Raw genomic sequence first — 13,349 nt, 5'->3', positions numbered from 1 at the left:
GATATCTCAAGAAAGGACTTCTCCTAATCACCGCTTGTCATAAGAATCCATCATCTTGATTAAGTCTCCTCCAAAAACCCTGTGGGAAAAATATGAGGAGTAGTGTAGGATATGTTGCTAAAACTCCTTCAAACCCAATGGAAAAGAAGAAGAAAAGGATGCAACATATAATGGTTATTGTCTCTTTTAACTCAATACGAGAAAACTCATAGAGTTTAGAGGACAATAATATGCTGCATATACTTTCCTAAAAAAACCTATGGGGAAAAGAGAAAGTAGGGCACATGATCTTGTGCTGATATTACCTCATTAAAAACCTTTATGAGAACATGTATAATAAAATCATGAAGGGAAAAAGAGTATAATATGATGCATTGAACAGGAACAATTCAGGAAGATACCCCCCCTGATTCTTGCAAATTTCAAAGCCGTCACACACCAATTCCAAGAACATATATCTGGAATGTAGAAGTTGGTAGAGACTTCGTGAACAAATCAGTCATATGGTTTGACTTGCAAGATATGCAATATAACGATATTGCTTATTATGTAACCTGTTTGCATCCGGATAACACAAGAAACATTATCGTTGAGATAATGGTTGGTGGATGTAGCCATGAGGTCTGTTTCAAAGACTCTCATGAGGGGGCTACCACACCTAGTAGGAACACTAAGCTTGTCTATGATCTGCCATAGTAGGGATCTGATCGATGTATCCAATGATATCGGTGTTCACATTTCTGTGAAACTGAAAAACCAAGACAAGATGTTTGATGCCTTGGAGATATCGAAAGATATTCTTGAGTACCAACCAATTGTGTTTGGTGGATCCAATGGCATTATGGAACGTTTAGTCCCAATATCTCATTTCCATCATCTCTTGGTCTAAATAGATCTTTCTCTTACGTCTAGAGAATGAACTACCATGAGAGTTATGGATGGATAAGATTTGTCCATAATGAATTTCTCCAATATAATATGGATATAGACAACATGGTGTACCATAATGTCTGAATGAAGGTGCTCAAGTTGTAGTAGCGAGCGGTGTTTTGGTTTACCCAAATCCTTCATTTTAAACTCCGTCATTTAGATGATTACATGTGTTGTCATTGTAGACACACAAACATGGATAATCATCATTGTAGGAGTAATCCTTGTGCATAAGGAACTCACTACGTCGGTTGTACCATATGTACCGACAACAATAAGGCGTATGGTGACTTACTGATTTTACACAATGCATGTTGCATTTTGTATTTCGATTCAGAATTGAGGTTCCATCGGGAATCAATCATATATGTCTGAATCTAGTGATCCACATGGATATGTAATCACTACATCTATCAACTGCAAAGATAGATGATTTTGTGCTGCCAATGATATAAGTTATCAGAAAAAGATTCCACCTCTGGAGAATAGTTGGGTATCTGCGTGAACCCTTGTGCTACAATACTTGCTCTATGTTTCACCACCTTGTTGTTCTCAATTCTGTTTCTAGAAGAAAACTGGTGTAGGTATTGCTTATGAATACCTTTCCATTATTGAGCAAGATCATTTCTATCTAGATTATACCATTTGCTTGAGTTCAGTCCGAGTGTTGTTCACACTTTGCCATGGCCATGGCCTTTGAATCTGAATCACTTGAAAGGTTTTTGCAATCTAGTTGAGAGATGTATGTCCACATTTGTAGACTTCCGATTATATGTTTCTCCAGAATCTATATATCAATATATAGTTGATGGAAATATCGTTACCCATGGTGACTGCTCGCGATTTCCCAATGCGATTGAGTCGGGTATTCTGATGTTCCGGTCATTGTGTGCACTATGACCTGGGTTGGTGGCGGTTTCCCGTCCACTGGGTGTATACTACCCATTAGGTGTCTGTCAACGTGAAGTTGACTTGCATTTACTGATTCACAGGCCTTGATATCCTTGCTTGCGAGAAGCTGAATCCTGATGTGTACTTCTGCCATACATCTCCCCCTGTTGCTTTGAACGGGGAGTGGAGTGAATTTTGTTGGTACCTCCACTCTTTCAGGCGTACTTTTGCAGGATAGTAGGATTGTGTGACACCTTTATAGTCAGTAAATGAATCTGGCAGGTTATTTGCATTGTGTTGCAAATCTTCTGAACGCATGGTTCGGATCTTTGAGTACGTGGATTTGAGGCAGAAATGTGTTGAACATTCCACTAATTTCTTGGCATTCTTTATGGTACTTGAAATCTCCCCCTAATGCCTGGAAATGTTCCTCATTGAATCAACATACTGGCCTTGAATAACTCCCCATGGAGGGGCTTGAAGTATTGATGGAGATACAGTTATTCCTCACATAGATCCCAACTATATGTTGAGGGGCCAATGATGTATGCCGGGTGGTGATATCGGTATGCAACCGAATTACTATAGATGGGAAATACTTGGTAGATTTCCACGTATCAAAGATAGAGGGGAATAACATTATGCAGTTTGGTCACGAGCGTGTATGACTGCATGACTCCAACATAAAGTTGGTAAGTTGCAATTTCAAAGTAAAGATCATGTAATGAGCTCAATTCTTTGGATGGGATTCTACCAAACCATTTTGAGTCTAAACATCAGGACAAATTGCTAAACTTCAATCCGAGGGCCATAGAGAAGGCACTCAAGGAGAATTCTGCAATGCTATCCATTCGATTTGCTTGAAATCGATGTCAGGATAATGAGCCAATGGTTTCATGTGAATAAAGCACACACTTAAGACGATCATGTAGATATGTCTTTTAGAACCATGGAATACCTGAACAGTCTACTCAATGGTTGGGAAGAGCCACTTACCTCGACTTGATGCATTCAAGGAGTCTGAGTGGTTCAGCATACACTTTAAGGTGTGCGAGCCTTAAAATTTGCCTCCCCGTGTCACATGTAGTGCACACAAAATCCAAATATTATTAGAATTTAGCATCATAATAATCATAAATCATTGGAATTGCTGATAGTTTCGATTTCAACCCAATGTCAATGATGACCAAAGCTAGAATGCCAAGTTTGTCATGCAAAAAACACTCTAGAAAGCTATCTCGCATGCAACATGTGCTACGGGTTTTGTAGTATGTGTAGTACAACCCGGATGATATATAGAGAATGTGCTTGCCATATCCGTTGCATATGGTAAAGAGAAGTTATTTCTCTTTGTTGTCATCATAAGTTTCGCTATGGAAACTATTTTGACGGATACCTCCATAGTTTAGTAGGGTACGTGTTAAACCTGGGAAGCAATAAAGCATCCCGATGTTACTCGAGTACCCACAGGGATAGTAAATATGACTTGAGTTGAGCCAACAAATACCTCATCGCGTATAGCGATTTTAAAATATCCCCTTTCTCTCAATGAGAGTGCAAACATTGGACTTTCCTAAATATAGAGTTTGTGGTGCATATGTCCACAAGGCACATCATTTTTCATCAGATTGACTCCCGTAGAAATATATATACAGACATGAAGATTCTCAATATGAAAATCACTGTCAGATATAGAGAATACATACAAATGTATTTGTACCAAAGTGCTGATACAATATATTGTGATATACAATATACGATGACAACAATATGCTGTTGTTACAACATCATAAATGGGTAGTAATAATATTGACCACTCAGGAGATTGAAAGACTATTCATAGTCTCCAAACATGTCGGTTGAGGCATATTCAACCATCACATTCTCCGTGCCCATAGGATCCCGTCATCACTGGTGATGTCGGGTTGAAGGTTGAAGTGAGATTCAATCCTTTGCCCTTGAGTTCATTGTATCCCAGGGATTGCTGATACAGAATAATCAGATGCTAAGATCTGAATCTAATGCCTTATAATGTATAAGACAGCATTTTTCTGTTAGCAGTGTGATGCTAACCAGAAGTGATTCCTGGATTGCACAAATTATCCCATGAGACACAAGAGCGATCATGATGTCCATGGCCCAGATAGGCAGTGGTGGCCATTGAGGGCGAATGCCTCAAATTCTATACCATATGTTACCGCTATGGGTGAACCAGAGATAATCAATTTATGGTCGGTAAATTGAGGACCATCATGGTTGATGTTGTAATGAACTTAGCAAAATCAATGGGTATTTCAAGAAGTTATCTTGAAACCATTAGTGTGAATCTCAAATTGCCAAGTATGACATCTTGAAGATAATCTTCAAAATGAAGTAGATCTCATAGCACTAGGGAGTATAATCTGATGAAATCAGTAGATACTCACTCGTAGTGCCTTATGTCATGACTTAGTAAAATGTGTGGGAGAGCACTTTGTAAAGCAATCATAATGTCGAAACGATAAAATGTATGCTTTATCAGTAGTCATCAATAATCTGCGTAGGCAGTAGATCCATATGACTACCTTGTGATCCCAAGCATCAATTTGACGAAATCACTTTGATTGTTGCATCTGTATTTGCAAGAAATTGAAAATTTCAATTGCAAATAGACGTATTAATCTCGACATGGGTTTAATATGGAAATAAATACATCATAGATATATTCCGGAATACATCATACTCAACGGAGAAACAGTACTGCAGAGGTACTGAATTTATCTTTGCAAGAGATTAAAAATCTCTATTGCAAATGGACGTAATTAATCTCAACACGTGATAAACGTGGAAATGTATTACATCAACTTAAGATCTGGAATACATCTCAGTACTCAACAGAAAAACAGTACTAATGTAGTGAATAATAATGATGATGCAAACTTGATGTTCAAGTGAAAAACTTGAATTGTATAGACCTCAAATTAAACTGAGATGATCTTGTATCAAGTTGCAAGATAATTCAGCGAGGTGAATTAATAATTTGCGAGAGAAAATTGATCTCAATCGCAATGAGATTGTTTTGCGAGAAAATAATAATTCTCAATCGCAAATTTATATTGTTTTGCGAGAAAACTTAATCTCAATCGCTGAAAACATATTCTAGAGAATTTAGTCTAAAACAGGAATAGATCACTGTTAGAACCACTGTTGCTAATAAGTGAACTAGTATTAATACCAGTGAAACGATCAAGCAACTAGTAGACAATAAACAAATACACGGGCTGCTGGTGATTCGCTGAAGCATGTACATGGCCTGGCCACCTAAGGCAGAGCGCACATGGCCACGTTCGGTAGTGTTTTGAATCTAAGTGATTTCCTGGTCCACCGCCGAACAGATAAGGAGACAGACTAGAGAATAAATCCCCAATCTTCCTGGGACTCAAAATGGCGGAGAGCCGGAGAGCCCATGGCCGGCACCACCTCCACGCATGCCGCCGCAGCAGCGTTCACCGGCGACGAGATGTGTTCCCGTCGCGCTCGTCCTCATCCGAGGATCCGCCGGGGAGCTGCGTCTCGGACGCGACGCCGTTCGTCAGTCCCAGCGCGGCCGGGCTCCATGAGCCGGCACGGCGGCCCCGGCTGCTTGATGGCGAGGCGTCCGGCGGGCTGGGAAGCGTGACGCCGAGAGCCATGAGGCGACGGCGAGCGCCCGTGCGAGGCAAAGGCGGAGGAGTGGCAGGCGCGACGGCCCGACAGTGTCCGCGTCGACAACCACATCGCTGGCTTCGGCTTCAACAACCGCAGGGGTTGGAGACGGCCTCGTCGTCATCCTCGATTATGACGACCTCGTCCGGCTGGCCGGTGCTCAAGTCCCGGCACGGCGGTCGATGGCGGCCATAGTGCGGCCGTAAAGCCTCTCCGCGAGAGTGCTCCAGCCCGCGTTGGCGGGACAGGTGCGCGCGAGGGCGCGACAGAGCGCGGGAGCGCGGCGCGGACAGGCAGCGGCCACGGGCAGGAGGGCGCGCAGCCGGGCGGCCGGGCGCGGGGGCGCGTTGCAGCGCGGAGGCCGTGGTCAGGGGCGCGGCGCGGAGGGCGGCGGCCGGCGCGGCCAGAAGGCGATGGCGCGACGCGCGGCATGGCCGGGCGGAGCCGGCCACGGCCTGGCTCGGGCGGGGCGCAGCACCTACGCGGCCCGGAACGGCCACGGCGCAGGCGGCCGGCGAAGAGGGCACGATGCGCGGTCGTGCGGAAGTTTTGAGGCCTGGTGCTCTCGGTTACGAGCGTGCTGATAACGTGTTTTGAATCTAAGTGATTGATTGATCTCATCGATGGTTACAGGATGCCATTTATATGGTCTGGAGGGATACGACGGTTCGGACAAGACATCGGTTCCAGACCAGATGCGTCTGTGCGGGAGGCAACCGCATGACTGTTGGGCAAGGGGAGATTTCCCCTAATTACATTTGTAATTAATCTTAACATTTTTGACAATACATTACAATTGCCATTATGTGGCAAAAATTTCAGAGTGGCAATTGTGATACTTTGTCAAAAGTTAAGAGTGGCAAAAGTGAAATGAAAAATTATTACTTTTGCCACTGAGTGGTATTTGTGATGTATTGTCAAAAACTAAGAGTGACAAAAATGATATGTTAAATTCTAGAATGGCATAAGCAAAGTGGGCAAAAACTAGAGTGGCAAAAACAAAATTTTTCCTTTTTCTTTTGAGCAAATGCTAAACTATTTTTGTAAAGATTGTTAAAAATAGTCACAAAGGTAGCAAAAAAATGGTTGGCCCAAGAAAAATAGAAGGCAAAAACACAATTGAAGAAGTTGAATTTATGTAAACTCATTTTAACACCAAAGATAAAAAGCCTAAACACATGATTGCATATTAGTTAATTACTCCATAATGGTTTATGTTGCAAAATTTAGAAACCAATTATGGGTAATCTAGCTTTTTTTTCTTAGTTTTTCTAATTAAAACGAATGGAACTCGTTGGCACATCCATAGCTGTAGCAGAACTGAGCTGTAGTATAAGTAGAGGAGGACAAAAAGCTTTAACATTGCTCGCTTCACCTCACGCTCTTTTGGTAACTAGATAGGAAGTGCGGCTTGCCGCACCCGACAGCACCGCTGCCGGGTAAAAGTCATATCCAATCCAGTAACGATAATACAATGACCAAAGCATTGCAAATATACACAATAGCATGATATTGGACCGCCACAAGTTTAATCCCTAACTTAATACTGTGAGTAACCCTATTAGGACCTACTTGATAACCCTATGAATAACATGCCAAAGAACCTAAGTAAGCGTGCTATAACTTAATACTCCTTAACATGATGTATGAACCTGTCAGAATTATACAATTTAGCCAAAGGAATTATACAACATGAGTATGACTGTGTAAATACTCACTGGGGCAAGTAGAAATCAGAGTAATCACCGAAAATCACCAGTGTAATATAGAGAAGCACAACATTGATATAAATATGTTCATTACATAGAAACTGGTCCAAGCAACAACAAAAGGTAGTGGAATCAGGTGTGCCAAAAGCAAGGCAACAACTTCAGGCCAAAAGCAAGCCAAGACGATCCATCGAAACAAAACAAAAATAATAATTGGGCCACAACATGGATCGAGCCACGTTCACAACGAGCGGAATCACAAGTAAAAATAAACGGCAAAAGTACGTGCTCGTGGGTAACTACCCTGAAGGGAGTCTGGTGGTGCGAGAGCGGCCTGTCCATCATAGCGGGCTCAGATTCACCTTTCCTCGATCATATAACCTACCCCCGTCATCTCTTATCACCAGATCAATCTGTTCATACAGTGGAGCTGTCCTGGTTATCACTCAACAAGAATGACCATCCAAGGACAACAACAAGTATCACAGGATCAAAAAGGATTCTAGAGACAAGAGGGAGGATCCAACCTGATACGCACAGGTGCCACGATTGCTCAAAGGCACACTTATTTCAGCCACGATTAATCATCATCGCCCTAGCACGAATGCCACTGATCAATCTAGCAAATCCAGGAGCATAGCTATAGGACCAGGGCATCCACATGTAAACCAGAGCATCACATTAGCTCCTATGATAGCAACTAAACATGAACAACAGCCTGCAAACCCTAAAATGGCATGGATCCACAAGTACAGAGCTCAAGTAGGAACCGATGCATGAGTAGGGCATAGAGCATCAACCAGACAAGCACCACATCAATATAGCCATGGCAATGTCCCATACAGTAGCCGAAGCAGAGGAGCGGGAGGAAGATGGACCTCACCGAGGGAGGCTGTAGCCGAGGCAGTACTCAGTGCGCGTCAGGGTTGCGCCTGAACGCCGTCCAACCGGCGAGGAACCGTGTCAGAGTTGCGCCTTGCACCGTCCCGCTGACGAGCACAAACGCATCAAACAACCTGTGTAAGGAAGGCATCGTTGTTTATCAGAAACAATTAGTTAGGAATTACTATTTAACAGAAATGCATTTTTTAGCACAAAGATATGCACAGGAAAAATACAGAGCTCAAGTAGTAAATAAAATGTCATGCAAAAGATATAAAGGTCCAATGTCCAATAACAACTCAACCTTATTTTTTCAGAATCCTTTGATACACACTATAAGTTGCCGACCAAAATCTTTGAGCATGCACATCTGGCATAAAAATTTGATATGAGAACTCATAGCATTTTTTGTCGGTTTAAAACCTTGGATCTACAATCAGAAGTATCATATTACTATTACTCTTACATACATGTTGGCATACACAATATATCTCTACTCTGCCATAGTGTATAGAAAAATAACAGGACTATTAACTCTACATGAGAAGTGAACTCATGGGTACAGGGGATCAATCTTACCTTGAATGTCTTTCACCAAGGCATCCAGCTACCAACGCAAGATCTCAAACACAGAACATCTATCTTAGAACACCAGTGTTTCCCTTCATAGTCCACCCTTCCTATAATATTCTGGTAACAACAGAAATCTCCCGTTAGTTTATATAGCATGCAATTTGCGCTCAAACTGAAATAAGAACAACATTTTGTCAGTTTTGTCAGTAACATTTGGTTAATTGGGCACCAACAAAATCTCCTATATGATTTGGCGATTAAAGAATAGTAACAAATGATATAAAATAAACAGTGACATCAACTCTAACTACACAATATCTAGGGAAACAACATGAATCTCCAATTGGTTCACAAAGTATGCAACTTTTCTCTCAACTGAAATGCGAACAACATTTTGTCAGTGATATTTAGTTAATGGAGCACCAACAAATCTCCTATTTCATTTAGAAGAATAAGAATAAATAAAGGATATAAAATAACCAGTGGCACATTTAACTCTAACTACAACTTGGCAAAGAAATTACATTAGTTGATTAATGATTATCTGTAGCTAAATCCTATATTCAATACACAAGACGAAGGAATTCATATATTAGAAATCATATGTGTTGGGGAACGTTGCAGAAAACAAAAATTTTCCTACGGTTTCACCAAGATCCATCTAGGAGTTCATCTAGCAACGAGTGGTTAGATGCATCTACGTACCTTGTAGATCGCGAGCGGAAGCGTTCAAAGAACGGGGATGATGTAGTCGAACACGACGTGATTCAAATCACCGATGATCAAGCACCGAACGGACGGTGCCTCCGCGTTCAACACACGTACGGAACGGATGACGTCTCCTCCTTTCTTGATCCAGCAAGGGGGGAAGAGAGGTTGATGAAGATCCAGCAGCACGATGGCGTGGTGGTGGATGCAGGGCGTCACAGTAGCAGGGCTTCGCCTATACTACGAGAGAGAGACGTAACGGGGAGAGAGGAAGCACCAAAGGCTGAGGTATGAAGTCCTCCCTCTCCTCAACTATATATAGGAGGGCCAAGGGGGGGTGGTGCGCAGCCTAGGAGATCCAATCTCCTAGGTGCGGCTGCCAAGGGGAGGTTTCCCTCCCCCCCAAGGCACCTCGGGGTGCCTTCCACCACTTGGACTCCTCCTTGGTGGAAACCCTAGGCGCATGGGCCTAGTAGGGCTGGTGCCCTTGGCCCATGTAGGCCAAGGCGCACCCCCTACAGCCCATGTGGCCCCCCTGGGACAGGTGGCCCCACCCGGTGGGCCCACGGGACCCCTCCGGTGGTCCCGGTACAATACCGATAACCCCGAAACTTGTCCCGATGCCCGAAACAGCACTTCCTATATATAATTCTTTACCTCCGGACCATTCCGGAACTCCTCGTGACGTCCGGGATCTCATCCGGGACTCCGAACAACATTCGGGTTACTGCATACACATATCTTCATAACCCTAGCGTCACCGAACCTTAAGTGTGTAGACCCTACGGGTTCGGGAGACAAGCAGACATGACCGAGACGACTCTCCGGTCAATAACCAACAGCGGGATCTGGATACCCATGATGGCTCCCACATGCTCCACGATGATCTCATCGGATGAACCACGATGTCAGGGTTAATCAACCCCGTATACAATTCCCTTTGTCAATCGGTATGTTACTTGCCCGAGACTCGATCGTTGGTATCTCAATACCTTGTTCAATCTCGTTACCGGCAAGTCACTTTACTCGTGCCGTAATGCATGATCCCGTGATCAACCACTTGGTCACCTTGAGCTCATAATGATGATGCATTACCGAGTGGGCCCAGTGATACCTCTCCGTTATATGGAGTGACAAATCCCAGTCTCGATCCATGTCAACCCAACAGACACTTTCGGAGATACCCGTAGTGCACCTTTATAGTCACCCAGTTACGTTGTGACGTTTGATACACCCAAAGCACTCTTACGGTATCCGGGAGTTACACGATCTCATGGTCAAAGGAAAAGATACTTGACATTGGAAAAGCTCTAGCAAACGAACTACACGATCTTATGCTATGCTTAGGATTAGGTCTTGTCCATCACATCATTCTCCTAATGATGTGATCCCGTTATCAATGACATCCAATGTCCATAGCCAGGAAACCATGACTATCTGTTGATCAACGAGCTAGTCAACTAGAGGCTTACTAGGGACATATTACGGTCTATGTATTCACACGTGTATTTACGATTTCCGGATAATACAGTTATAGCATGAATAAAGACAATTATCATGAACAAAGAAATATAATAATAATGCTTTTATTATTGCCTCTAGGGCATATTTCCAACAGTCTCCCACTTGCACTAGAGTCAATAATCTAGTTACATTGTGATGAATCGAACACCCATGGAATTCTGGTGTTGATCATGTTTTGCCCTAGGGAGAGGTTTAGTCAATGGATCTGCTATATTCAGGTCCGTATGTACTTTACAAATCTCTATGTCTCCATCTTGAACATTTTTACGAATGGAGTTGAAGCGACGCTTGATGTGCCTTGTCTTCTTGTGAAACCTGGGCTCCTTGGCAAGTGCAATAGCTCCAGTGTTGTCACAAAAGAGTTTGATTGGCCCCGACGCATTGGGTATGACTCCTAGGTCGGTGATGAACTCCTTCACCCATATAGCTTCATGTGCTGCCTCCGAGGCTGCCATGTACTCCGCTTCACATGTAGATCCCGCCACGACGCTCTGTTTGCAGCTGCACCAGCTCACTGCTCCACCATTCAACATATACACATATCCGGTTTGTGACTTAGAGTCATCCAGATCTGTGTCGAAGCTAGCGTCGACGTAACCCTTTACGACGAGCTCTTCGTCACCTCCATAAACGAGAAACATTTCCTTAGTCCTTTTCAGGTACTTCAGGATATTCTTGACCGCTGTCCAGTGTCCCTTGCCGGGATTACTTTGGTACCTTCCTACCAAACTTACGGCAAGGTTTACATCAGGTCTGGTACACAGCATGGCATACATAATAGAACCTATGGCTGAGGCATAGGGGATGACACTCATCTCTTCTATATCTTCTGCCGTGGTCGGACATTGAGCTGAGCTCAATTTCACACCTTGTAACACAGGTAAGAACCCCTTCTTAGAATGATCCATATTGAACTTTTTCAATATCTTATCAAGGTATGTGCTTTGTGAAAGACCTATGAGGCGTCTCGATCTATCTCTATAGATTTTGATGCCTAATATATAAGCAGCTTCTCCAAGGTCCTTCATTGAAAAACTCTTATTCAAGTAGGCCTTGATGCTGTCCAAGAGTTCTATATCATTTCCCATCAAAAGTATGTCATCTACATATAATACGAGAAATGCTACAGAGCTCCCACTCACTTTCTTGTAAACGCAGGCTTCTCCATAAGTCTGCGTAAACCCAAACGCTTTGATCATCTCATCAAAGCGAATGTTCCAACTCCGAGATGCTTGCACCAGCCCATAAATCGAGCGTTGGAGCTTGCACACCTTGTTAGCATTCTTAGGATCGACAAAACCTTCCGGCTGCATCATATACAATTCTTCCTTAAGGAAACCATTAAGGAATGCTGTTTTGACATCCATTTGCCATATCTCATAATCGTAGAATGCGGCAAGTGCTAACATGATTCGGACGGACTTTAGCTTCGCTACCGGTGAGAAAGTCTCATCGTAGTCAACCCCTTGAACTTGTCGATAACCCTTAGCGACAAGCCGAGCTTTATAGATGGTCACATTACCATCCGCGTCTGTCTTCTTCTTAAAGATCCATTTATTTTCTATGGCTCGCCGTTCAACGGGCAAGTCAGTCAAAGTCCATACTTCATTTTCATACATGGATCCTATCTCGGATTTCATGGCTTCTAGCCATTTGTTGGAATCCGGTCCCGCCATCGCTTCTTCATAGTTCGAAGGTTCACCGTTGTCTAACAACATGATTTCCAAGACAGGGTTGCCGTACCACTTTGGTGCGGAACGTGTCCTTGTGGACCTTCGAATTTCAGTAGGAGCTTGATCAGAAGTATCTTGATCATCATGAATAACTTCCTCTCTAGTCGGTGCAGGCACCTCAGGAACATTTTCTTGAGTTGCGCCATTTACCGGTTCAAGAGGCAATACTTCATCAAGTTCTACTTTCCTCCCACTTACTTCTTTCGAGAGAAATTCTTTCTCCAGAAAGGATCCATTCCTGGCAACAAAGATCTTGCCTTCGGATCTGAGGTAGAAGGTATACCCATAAGTTTCTTTAGGGTATCCTATGAAGATGCATTTTTCCGACTTGGGTTCGAGCTTTTCAGGTTGAAGTTTCTTGACATAAGCATCGCATCCCCAAACTTTTAGAAACGACAGCTTAGGTTTCTTCCCAAACCATAATTCATACGGTGTCGTCTCAACGGATTTCGACGGAGCCCTATTTAAAGTGAATGCGGCAGTCTCTAAAGCATAGCCCCAAAAAGATAGCGGTAAATCAGCAAGAGACATCATAGATCGCACCATATCTAATAGAGTGCGATTACGACGTTCGGACACACTGTTACGTTGAGGTGTTCCAGGCGGCATGAGTTGTGAAACTATTCCACATTTTCTTAAGTGTGTGCCAAATTCGTGACTCAAGTATTCTCCTCCACGATCTGATCATAGAAACTTAATTTTCCTGTCACGTTGA

Source organism: Triticum urartu, chromosome 3A, assembly GCF_056163025.1.
Source record: "Triticum urartu cultivar PI428250 chromosome 3A, HENAU_Tu73, whole genome shotgun sequence".
Taxonomy (NCBI): domain Eukaryota; kingdom Viridiplantae; phylum Streptophyta; class Magnoliopsida; order Poales; family Poaceae; genus Triticum; species Triticum urartu.
Note: the sequence above shows the minus strand (reverse complement) of the source record.